Source organism: Octopus bimaculoides, chromosome 18, assembly GCF_046866305.1.
Source record: "Octopus bimaculoides isolate indiv1 chromosome 18, ASM4686630v1, whole genome shotgun sequence".
In the NCBI taxonomy this organism is placed as follows: domain Eukaryota; kingdom Metazoa; phylum Mollusca; class Cephalopoda; order Octopoda; family Octopodidae; genus Octopus; species Octopus bimaculoides.
In genome coordinates this window covers 21,896,533-21,906,532 of record NC_142945.1, presented here as the reverse complement: position 1 = coordinate 21,906,532, position 10,000 = coordinate 21,896,533, and positions in this window count along the sequence as shown.

Sequence of the window (10,000 nt, the reverse complement as noted above, 5' to 3'; positions counted from 1 at the left end):
ATGATGCCTAAAACACTAAAATAATAAAGTAAATTAAATGAACAGATAATAAAATTCATCATGCTGAAAAGTTTATTGTTTAAATATCATTAGTGACGAATGTTTTCTCCTGGAAAAATTTAAGGGAAAGTATATTTGTGTCTGCCTGTCTGTCATCTATATATGGAACATTCTTACAAATCTGATCCAAGCTTCTCTGCAATCCGCTTTTTGGTCAGTAGTGTAGACCAGACGTATTAGAAGACATTCGTGGCTACAAATTCCTTTTACTTTTTCTGCGCACAAATAAGCTTATGAAAACTGCATCATAAATCATTGGCATATTTTTAGATGCTTAGAAAGCAAACTAAGAATACCAAGTTTTCGCGTTTCTGATATTTGTATTAAATAACGCTTTTGATACAAATATTTCCATTTACCAACTAAACATATTCCATCCATTGGCACGCTGTCTTTTCATCGTCTTCTTAATACACATATACCTGTACTGCTATAGCTTCAATTCTCGGTTATAAACCAGCCAATAGCGTTTGTGAGTTAATTATAAGATCAGCGATTGGTGGATAATGATAAAAGAATTATTTCTCATAAAGATTAAAAGAATTCAGAAAATTACTTTCAAGTTTATCGATTACTTATAAAATATAACCGGCAAACTTCCAAACCGCTCAGTGTATACTGAGAAGAAAATATATCCGCAAATGGAACTACCTCAAAATATCTCTATGCAGGACAAAGACATATCATTTAAGCACGTAATGCCAATATTGTAAGCTAATTCAAGGCTGTGAGCTGGCAGAAACGTTAGCACGATGGGCGAAATGCTTAGCGGTATTTCGTCTGTCTTTATATTCTGAGTTCAAATTCCGCCGAGGTTGACTTTGCCTTTCATCCTTTCGAGGTCGATAAATTACGTACCACTTGCGTACTGGGGTCGATGTAATCGACTGGCTCCCTTCGCAAAAATTTCTCGACTTGCGACTAGAGAAGAAAAGAATATTTTGAAAACTGCAAGAAAGATTACAAACGTTTTAATAGGCACATGTCGGGTATTTTCAGCCGACTTTCTCTTAGTCCGTCAGAAACGTGTCCTGTGGCCATTGTTGTTTGTGATAGCTTTTAATATATATTAGCCAGTATATGGGCAACTAGTTAAAAGTAATAAAATCAAACCCTGAATGTGTTACTAAATTAAAGCAAGTCTAAATGCAATATGCAATTGGACTGAATACAATGACAATTTAGTGTTGAAAAATCGCAGGTACAAAACACTGGATCTTCAAACATGTCACATCCTGGATATATAAGGACTAGGAGTCATTGAAACAAGATCGATTCTCAGTACAAGATTTCATGGTGAATGTGTTTTATGTACTCTGAAAGGTCAATGCCTTCTGATACCAAGTCAGAAAAAGTCAACACAGATAAACATACAGAATATCTTGAAGACTGGAGAGTTATGACATTCACTGACGTAACTGACCTTGCATCAAGCTGAAAATCTTCACATCTCAATCAGATAGCTGAACAGCATATTAATCAATCAGACACGCAGTGTTTTCATGGTTGAGTGAATGTAAATTTATTAAAGAAATATACGGTTTACCTACAGTCTAAGATAGAATTTAAAACAACGTTATAGAAAGAAAGGCAAGCAAGGTACAGGTAACCAACGTAGTGAGTTACCAAAAATACACAAATATGGTTATAGGAACAATAGAACTAGAATGGCGTCGCGCATCTTTGACCTGAAACAAGTAAAAGAACAAAATACTATAGACGCATGTATGTATATATACATAAGTATATGTACATCTGTATATGTTATTAACTGTATATTTATAAGTATCTATAAATATATATCTGTCAGTAAGTGAGTAAATATGCGTGCATTCCTTACATATATGTTTCTGTGTTTATCTGTTTAAGATTTTGCTCTGTAACTTACAGAGCAATGATAATGAGAAATCCAAAATCAATACGCCGATGTGGTCGATTAAAGTGTTAAGGGTGGGGCAGCGCTATGGCGGGATTCGAACGACTGAAGCCGCTAAAAAGGATACAATATTTAAAAGATACATATGTGTTTACATACATACACACATGCATATATACACGTGCAGGTATATGCATATATGCATACATACATTAATACGTTCATATATTATTAGATGAAAGAATGAGTGTATATCAGAATTAGACCATGCATGGATATGTTAGCAGAGAACTCTAGGATGACATTAACATTCACTATCAAAGCAGTCTATCATTGCCCTACAACCAAATTAGTAACTCTTAATTTGAAGAGTATGCGTTTGCAGTCAAGGAACAGGAAATATCAGTCAAATACCTAATGCACAAAAGTGACAGAGATGCAGATAAAAACATACCAATATATGATAACCAATGCAGACTTTATAGAGTTGACACTGGAGATATCACCCACATCATAAGCAGTTATCGAAAAATGTCACCGCATTATTATCTACCGATGAAACATGGTGTTTAAGGTATGACATTTTATAATGAGATCCGTCAGTGGGATAACCTTACGGCCAAATAGCTAAGAACCCACGACAAGATATAATCTGTAGCCGCTCATAATACAGAAGCGTATTCGTGGGATGTCCCAGTGAAAACCTTATTCGAATGTAAACATTATAGACTATACAGAGTAATTTGGGACAGAGGAGATAAATTATTTCCATCAAGGAAATCAGCTGCCCAGAGATATCAAAAAAAAGCTGAAGGTCAGTGAGTATTAACACCTACTTTGCAGCATTGAGAAATTTGCAGTTACTCTACCTAGATTACAAGTTTAAGTTTATACCTGTATTTATTTTTGCTGAGATATGTAACAATCTGCCTAATCACCGATCTTTGAGAAGTTAGGTTTCTCAAAACCAGAAAGGAGAAATCTAATTAGGACATTACAGATTCAAGCCACCATTAGAACTGTAAAGCTTTGAAGAATCTTTCGGTAAGTTTAGTATTTCTGTATTCATGTGTATGTTTAGACATGCAACAATATGCCTGAGAATACATAGATAGAACACAATATACAAATCTGCACATGCACTGATACCAGAAACCTTCACACATACACATAGACATCCACAAACACTGCGAATATGTTGAAGCTTCAATGAAGCAGCCTAAGATCTAAGTGAGAAACCGATTCTTTCTCTATTGGCAAGAAAATTAAGAAAAAAAATTAAATATAACACATACACACAAGCACACACACTCATACAGACACGCACACACACACACACACACACACACACACACACACACACACACACACACACACACACACACACACACATAGCTCATCCCATAAGTTCTGTCCGATTTTACCTTTTTTTAAAATTGAATGAAATAGTATTTAAGAATGTCTAATGGAATTAAAAATTATTCTATACATTTGTGTACATTTAAACTAAGTAAATATTATTTTACAGAATAATAGAATTAAAATTTCTTTGATTAAAACCCTTTCTAACATGGAAGTATCCAAAGAGTATTTGAGGCACATAATGCTTTATGAGTACAAAAAAGGAGACTCTCTAGCCGAACGACGCGAAACATACATGGGAAAGAATGCTTGAATGAAAGAACTTGCAGGAGATAGTTTGCAAAATTCAGAAGTGGAGATTTCAGCCTTGAAGATGGAGATCGAACAGGACATCCAGTTGAGCTTGATGATAAGCTCCTTGAGGCATTACTTGAAGAAAATCCTGCATTATCTGTTGAAGAATTGGAAATAAAGCTTAGTTCAAACCATATTACTGATAATCGTCATCTTCAACAACTTGGAAAGGTTCCTAACCTTAGAAAATGGGTGCCTCATGAATTGTCCGAAAGCAACCACAAATCCCGAGTTGACATCTGCTCTTCTCTCCATTCTCTCGAACTCATTTCACCCTTTTTGGATAGACTTGTGACTGGTGACGAAAAATGAATCTTCTATCGAAATGTTAAACGTTATAAACAGTGGTTTGGTAAAAGGGAAAAAGCTCAACCACATCCGAGAAGAGAACTTCATGGGAAAAAGGTTCTTCTCTATATTTGGTGGGATTGCAAAGAAGTAATTCATTTTGAATTGTTACCACGTAATGCAACAATGAATGCTCAAGTCTACTGTCAGCAATTAGAGCGTTTGAACCAAGATTTGAAGGAAAAAAAGACCCGCTTTAGTAAATCGAAAAGGAGTGATGTTTCATCAGGACAATGCGCGACACCACACTGCAACGATCACATCACAGAAGAACGAAGACCTTGGTTGGGATAAAATTCCTCAACCACCTTATTCCCCCGACCTTACTCCTTCAGACTACCATTTGTTTCGTAGTTTACAGAATCATTTGGAGGACATAACTTTCGCAGGCAAGGAGGAGGTCGAAACATATTTCAGAGTTCTTCGCTTTGAAAGCAAAAGAGTTTAACATTGATAGGATTAAAAAGCTTGTAAATAGATGGAAGGAAGTCATAGATAATCAGGGAAAGTATATTGATGATTACATTTCAATTAAATATAATATTTGATCACTTGTTTTCTTTATTCAAAATTCGGACAGAACCTATGTGATGGCCTGATATATGTGTGTGTATGTATATATACTTAGACATATATATGTATATATATATACACATAAATATACACATATATATATATATATATATATATATACCTAGACATGTGCGTGTGTGTGCATATATATATATATATATATATATATATATATATATATATATATATATATATATATATACACACATACATACACATACATACAAACAGACATGCATGCCTGTCTGCATGCATGCATACATAAATACATACATACATACATACATACATACGTGCATACATACCAGGTCATGTGAGTGGAATTATCACATATACAAATGTAGTTTGAAAACAAATAAAGATCTGCAAAATATTCAGACGGAACAACAAAAGAATTCGATTGAATAGATATAAAGATTGTTAAACTATGTTTCATTGTCAACAAACAAATATTTGTAAATGAAAATCTGATATATAAATATTCGATAAATACACAATGCAATTTTCCCAGTAGAAATTTATCTGAAATCAGTACAATCTCATATGAAGCAATACACATACGTAAATAAAATTCAAACTGATGGAAACCTCATGTGAACCAGTATAAGCATCGATAGCTAGGTCAAATCTCTTGCAATATGAATGCTACTATTGCCTGAAACTATTATATCAAAATAAATTGCTTGCAAATAATTGAATAATATCTAGTTCAAGACATGCTATAAACGTAAGTGGACAAATACAAAATAAATTATTAACCATCAGATAGAAAAGAACAAAAACATCATTGTATGAATATCTGGACACAATCACAAAGCTTACTCGGTTGATTTTATAATGCTAAAAACAAAAATGGTACTCGATTTATTCTCAGAAAATTCAATATTATAATAGTTCAATCTATGAAATCATTTAGAATGTTTAGCTACATTTCCTTCAATAAACCTACAGAATATTTTGAAAACATCAGGATCTTGTACAATTAACAAGCACATATAGATTTGATAAATTTTTAAATAAAAAGAAATTATATCTGAACTCAATTATCGATGATCAGTCAACAAATTCAACTCCAAAGCCATTTCCTTCTATTATACAAATATGTATTTTTGAGGAATCCATACGAGGCAAAATATCATTCTTATAATATCAGTGTTCTTAATGTATAAAGGACATAGTACTCAATGAAAAGATTCAAATATTGTGATAGTTCTGACGCCAGTCTATTGCAGCTTCACTCAAGAAACAGGAAGAAAAAGTGAGAGAAAGTTGGGGCGAAAGAGTGCAACCAGGGTCGCCACCACTCCCTGCCGAAACCGCGTGGAGCTTTAGGTGTTTTCGCTCAATGAACACACACAACACCCGGTGTGGGAATCGAAACCGCGATCCTCCGAGCGCGAGTTTTGCTGCTCCTAACTACTGGTCCATATATATATGCGTGTGTGTGTGTGTGTGTGTGCGTGTGTATGTGTGTGTGTGTGTCTGTATTATGTATGTATATGCACACAAACAAATATACCACACATGTACAGGCACACAGAGATATATGTGTAATATATATAGAGAGAGTGAGGTTGATTAATTTCACAAAACAAATAATTCTTCTTTTGAACAAGTATAATTTTCACTGTATATTACGCAGGTATTATATTCTGTATGTTGTTTCAAGGTTAAAGATAAGAAATTCTTGATATCTTCCATAACTTGATATTCTGAATTTTGTTCTAAGGTGGGAAGAACTGTGCAAGTATTCTGAGGCATTTTATTAATGAAACTTAGTGCTAGTGTTGGTTTCTAATAATTTTACAATTTAAAAAAAATTATTGTTAGTATCAGAAAGGCTTCAGGATTTTTCTTAATACATTTCTTTTAAATGATAGACCTGACCCAACTTACACATATATTGATTAAAATAAATAACAGTTATTGTGAGTATAAATTATTATAATACATTTGTTGTAGAATTGAGGGAATACCGTAAGTAGTACATGTTATCGTGTAGTTGATTCTAACTGGAGTTCATTATTTAACCAACCCGAATATTATTTTTTGTTCGTGTTCTCCACAACTTTTTCGAAGTAATATTTTAGTAACTCTACCATTATGACTATTAATTGTTTTAAAAAAGAACATTTAATTTATATTTGTCGAACTTTCAGAATAGCTGTCTTATTAAAATTGGAATTTCTCGAGTTTGTGAGGTAGATTTTTTACCATTTCATATTATTCCACATTTCTAAACACTGACTGGCCGATTTTCTTTAGAGCTTTATAATCATGCATTCTTTTTAAACGTCTACTCATCCACTCATAATCTGTTCAGGACAGAAGCCATCGCTTATTTTTTCATCATTTCGCGCTGGGGTATTGTATATTTTGAAACACTCATAATCGGTGTTTTTACACAGTAAAATTTTGGAAAAGTATTGTGCATGAATCGCATTTTCGGGGGGGGGGGGGTCAGTACTTGAATCGTGATTATTAAAATGAAGAAGTAAATACGGAATTCGTTCTCCAAAAATGCGTATCGATCGTGTTTCAAAATGTAGAATGCAATAACATTGAAGATATATTGTAAAACATACTTAGAACTACGCAACTTACTTTGCACTTAGATTACTCCTTTCGCCAAGCAATAAAATTCATCTACTTGGTTATGTTTGCTTCACCAAATATTAAGTTTTTTTTAAGACATGTTATTTGTAAGACATCTAAAAACGGATAGAAATGAAGAGTCAGTATTTCGTGTTTGAGTAATAGATAGGTCACCATCAATGGTATCTTGTCATCGCTGCTTCATAAGGGTACTGGAAAAGTCATACCTAACCTGTTTACAGACCACACTATAATCCACAGGCAACATCTGGTTGGAAATAACTAAGTAGTAGACTTAACAAATCGTTGAACATTGTTATCACAGCAGTAAATGTAATCGAGTAAATATAATCAAGGTCTTCAGTGCAGTTGCCCGGGTTTTTACTAAGCAAAGGAACAGAATAAAAACTGATTCACGCGGATTCTAAGATTACTTTTTATTAACTTTCAGCCTGATGTCGAGAATCTGATATTCCTGCTCAATGGACATATATCGCATTTAATATATAACGACACCCTAGTTACAGGCGACATGTAAATTTATTCTTTTATATTATAAATCGATGAAATAAAGGGGTAACTAGGTTAAATTTTATTTGTAAAATGCAGGTGCTTTGAATTCGCAGGAGAAAGTGGTCAATGTTTGTAGTGGGTGGGGGGAGTTTGGCCTGAGTACCAAGGGGGCGGGTGTTCGAAAATATTGGGAAACACTACTTTAATAGAAGATATCTGCTCATGACCATATGCAGTGAGATCGAACACGGAATTACATGGCGGCGTTTGGTATGTTTATGGTTTTGTATAAGAACGCACGGAAGAAAGCTTTTTATGCATATATATATATTCAAAGTTATTTGGCAGACATTGTTGAGGTGATTAGTCTAATTATTTATTTTAGATATCACGCATTAACTCTGAAATTTGAAATCTGTTAAAAGACATTCCTGTAGATTTTATTGTGGTGTCAAAAATCATTATTTAGATAATAAGTTTTCTGGCGCAAGATACGCAATAAACTTAATAAAGAATGGTGATAAATTCAAGAGCTGATATCGAGGCTTAACGTTTTCACAGATTTTAACAACAGCCATTCTTTCTTCTTTTTGTCTACAACAGCGAAATAGAGTGCAATAAAAATAATTAAACATTCTATATTTGATCTGTAGTCATATGCTGTCGCCTTTGTCGTTTTTATCAGTACGTTCACCTCGTAATTGCCTAATACCTGTTTTTGTTTCCATTAAAATTATTTCTTTGTAATCATCATCTTCAACATTCTCGCCATCATCATCATTATCATCATCATCACCATCATCATCATCATCATCATCATCATCTTCATCGTCTACATCATCATCATCATCATCATCATCATCATTATCATTGTCGTCATAGGTAGTGGCAGCAGCGAAGTCATTGACGCCGTCAGTAGCGACATTCACCAATTCGTCGTCATCACTATCCCCATCATCGTCGTCGCTGTTGTCGTTGGGTTGGTAGCGGCGATGGCCAAATTGTTGTTGTCGTTGTCATCATCACCACCATCATCCCTGTGGTTGTAGTTATCGGTAGCAGTGGTGGTCAAGCCGTCGTCGTCATCATCATCATCATCATCATCATCATCGTCATCATCATCATCGTCATCATCACCATCGTCATCGTTGTCGCTGTCGTCGGTTTGGTAACGGCGCTGGAGAATTTCTTGTCATCGCTGTCGTCATCATCAACATTATCATCATCATCATTGACCCTATATGATAGCTATCATTCTGGAGTTATCACGGTTATTTTGATTGGATGGTTTAAGATGGTTTAAGCTGGTTTTCCTGCTTCCTAACCACTTAATCTGTCCAACTCTTATTCATGTCTTACTGTAAATTCCCATTTCTTGATACGCTTATTGCACATTGATTCTCTCTCTTTCTCTCTCTCTCTTACGCTCTCTCTCTCTCTCTCTCTCTCTCTCTCTCTCTCTCTCTCTCTCTCTCTCTCTCTCTCTCTCTCTCTCTCTCTCTCTGTTACCATCTATCTACTTCTGGATGTGCATTTCATATATATAATGTTCAAGTAGTATTTGAAATTATGTAACAAGATTCTATGGCTGTGAGTGTATGTGCTTGTGTATATATGTATATATATATATATATATATATATATATATATATATATATATAAAAACAAAAGTAAATGAGTATATGCATATATACGTACAGGTATGTGCATACCGACATCCACCTGTATGTATAAGTGCATATCTGGGTACAGGACATTGCACACAAACGTAGACGAGAACACACGAGCCACATAGAGAACATTCTACTTCTTCAGCTACCCACGTTTTAACACCGGCGTTTCGACGAGCTTCGGGCAGGACGCAACGTTAAAACGGCTCGTCCCATGGATCGCAGATTAAATCTGTATACGCAAATTAAATCTAGCCATGGAGGAATGTAGTGGCGGACGAAAAACAAGACAGGAAAACAAACAGAAGGCTTTACGGCCAGACGAGAAAAATTATGTGTGTATGAACGCGATGAGGCACGGAACCGAGAGAGACAGTGGTAGCGTGTGTTACTTGGCGAAAGCCAAGGAAGGAAAGGATTATTGACCGGAAGCATGTGACCATGCCGGTGTAAAGGGAAGAGAGAGAGAGTGGTAGAGGGAGAAAGAGAGGGAGGAAGTAGAAGAATGGTGAGCAACGAGAGGAAAAGAGAAAGAGAGGAAATACGAGGGGGAAAAGGAGATACGTAGTAGTAACAGAGGAAGAACAAGAGGGGTAAGGCGAGATACGTAGTAGTACAGAGGAAGAACAAGAGGGGTAAGGCGAGATAC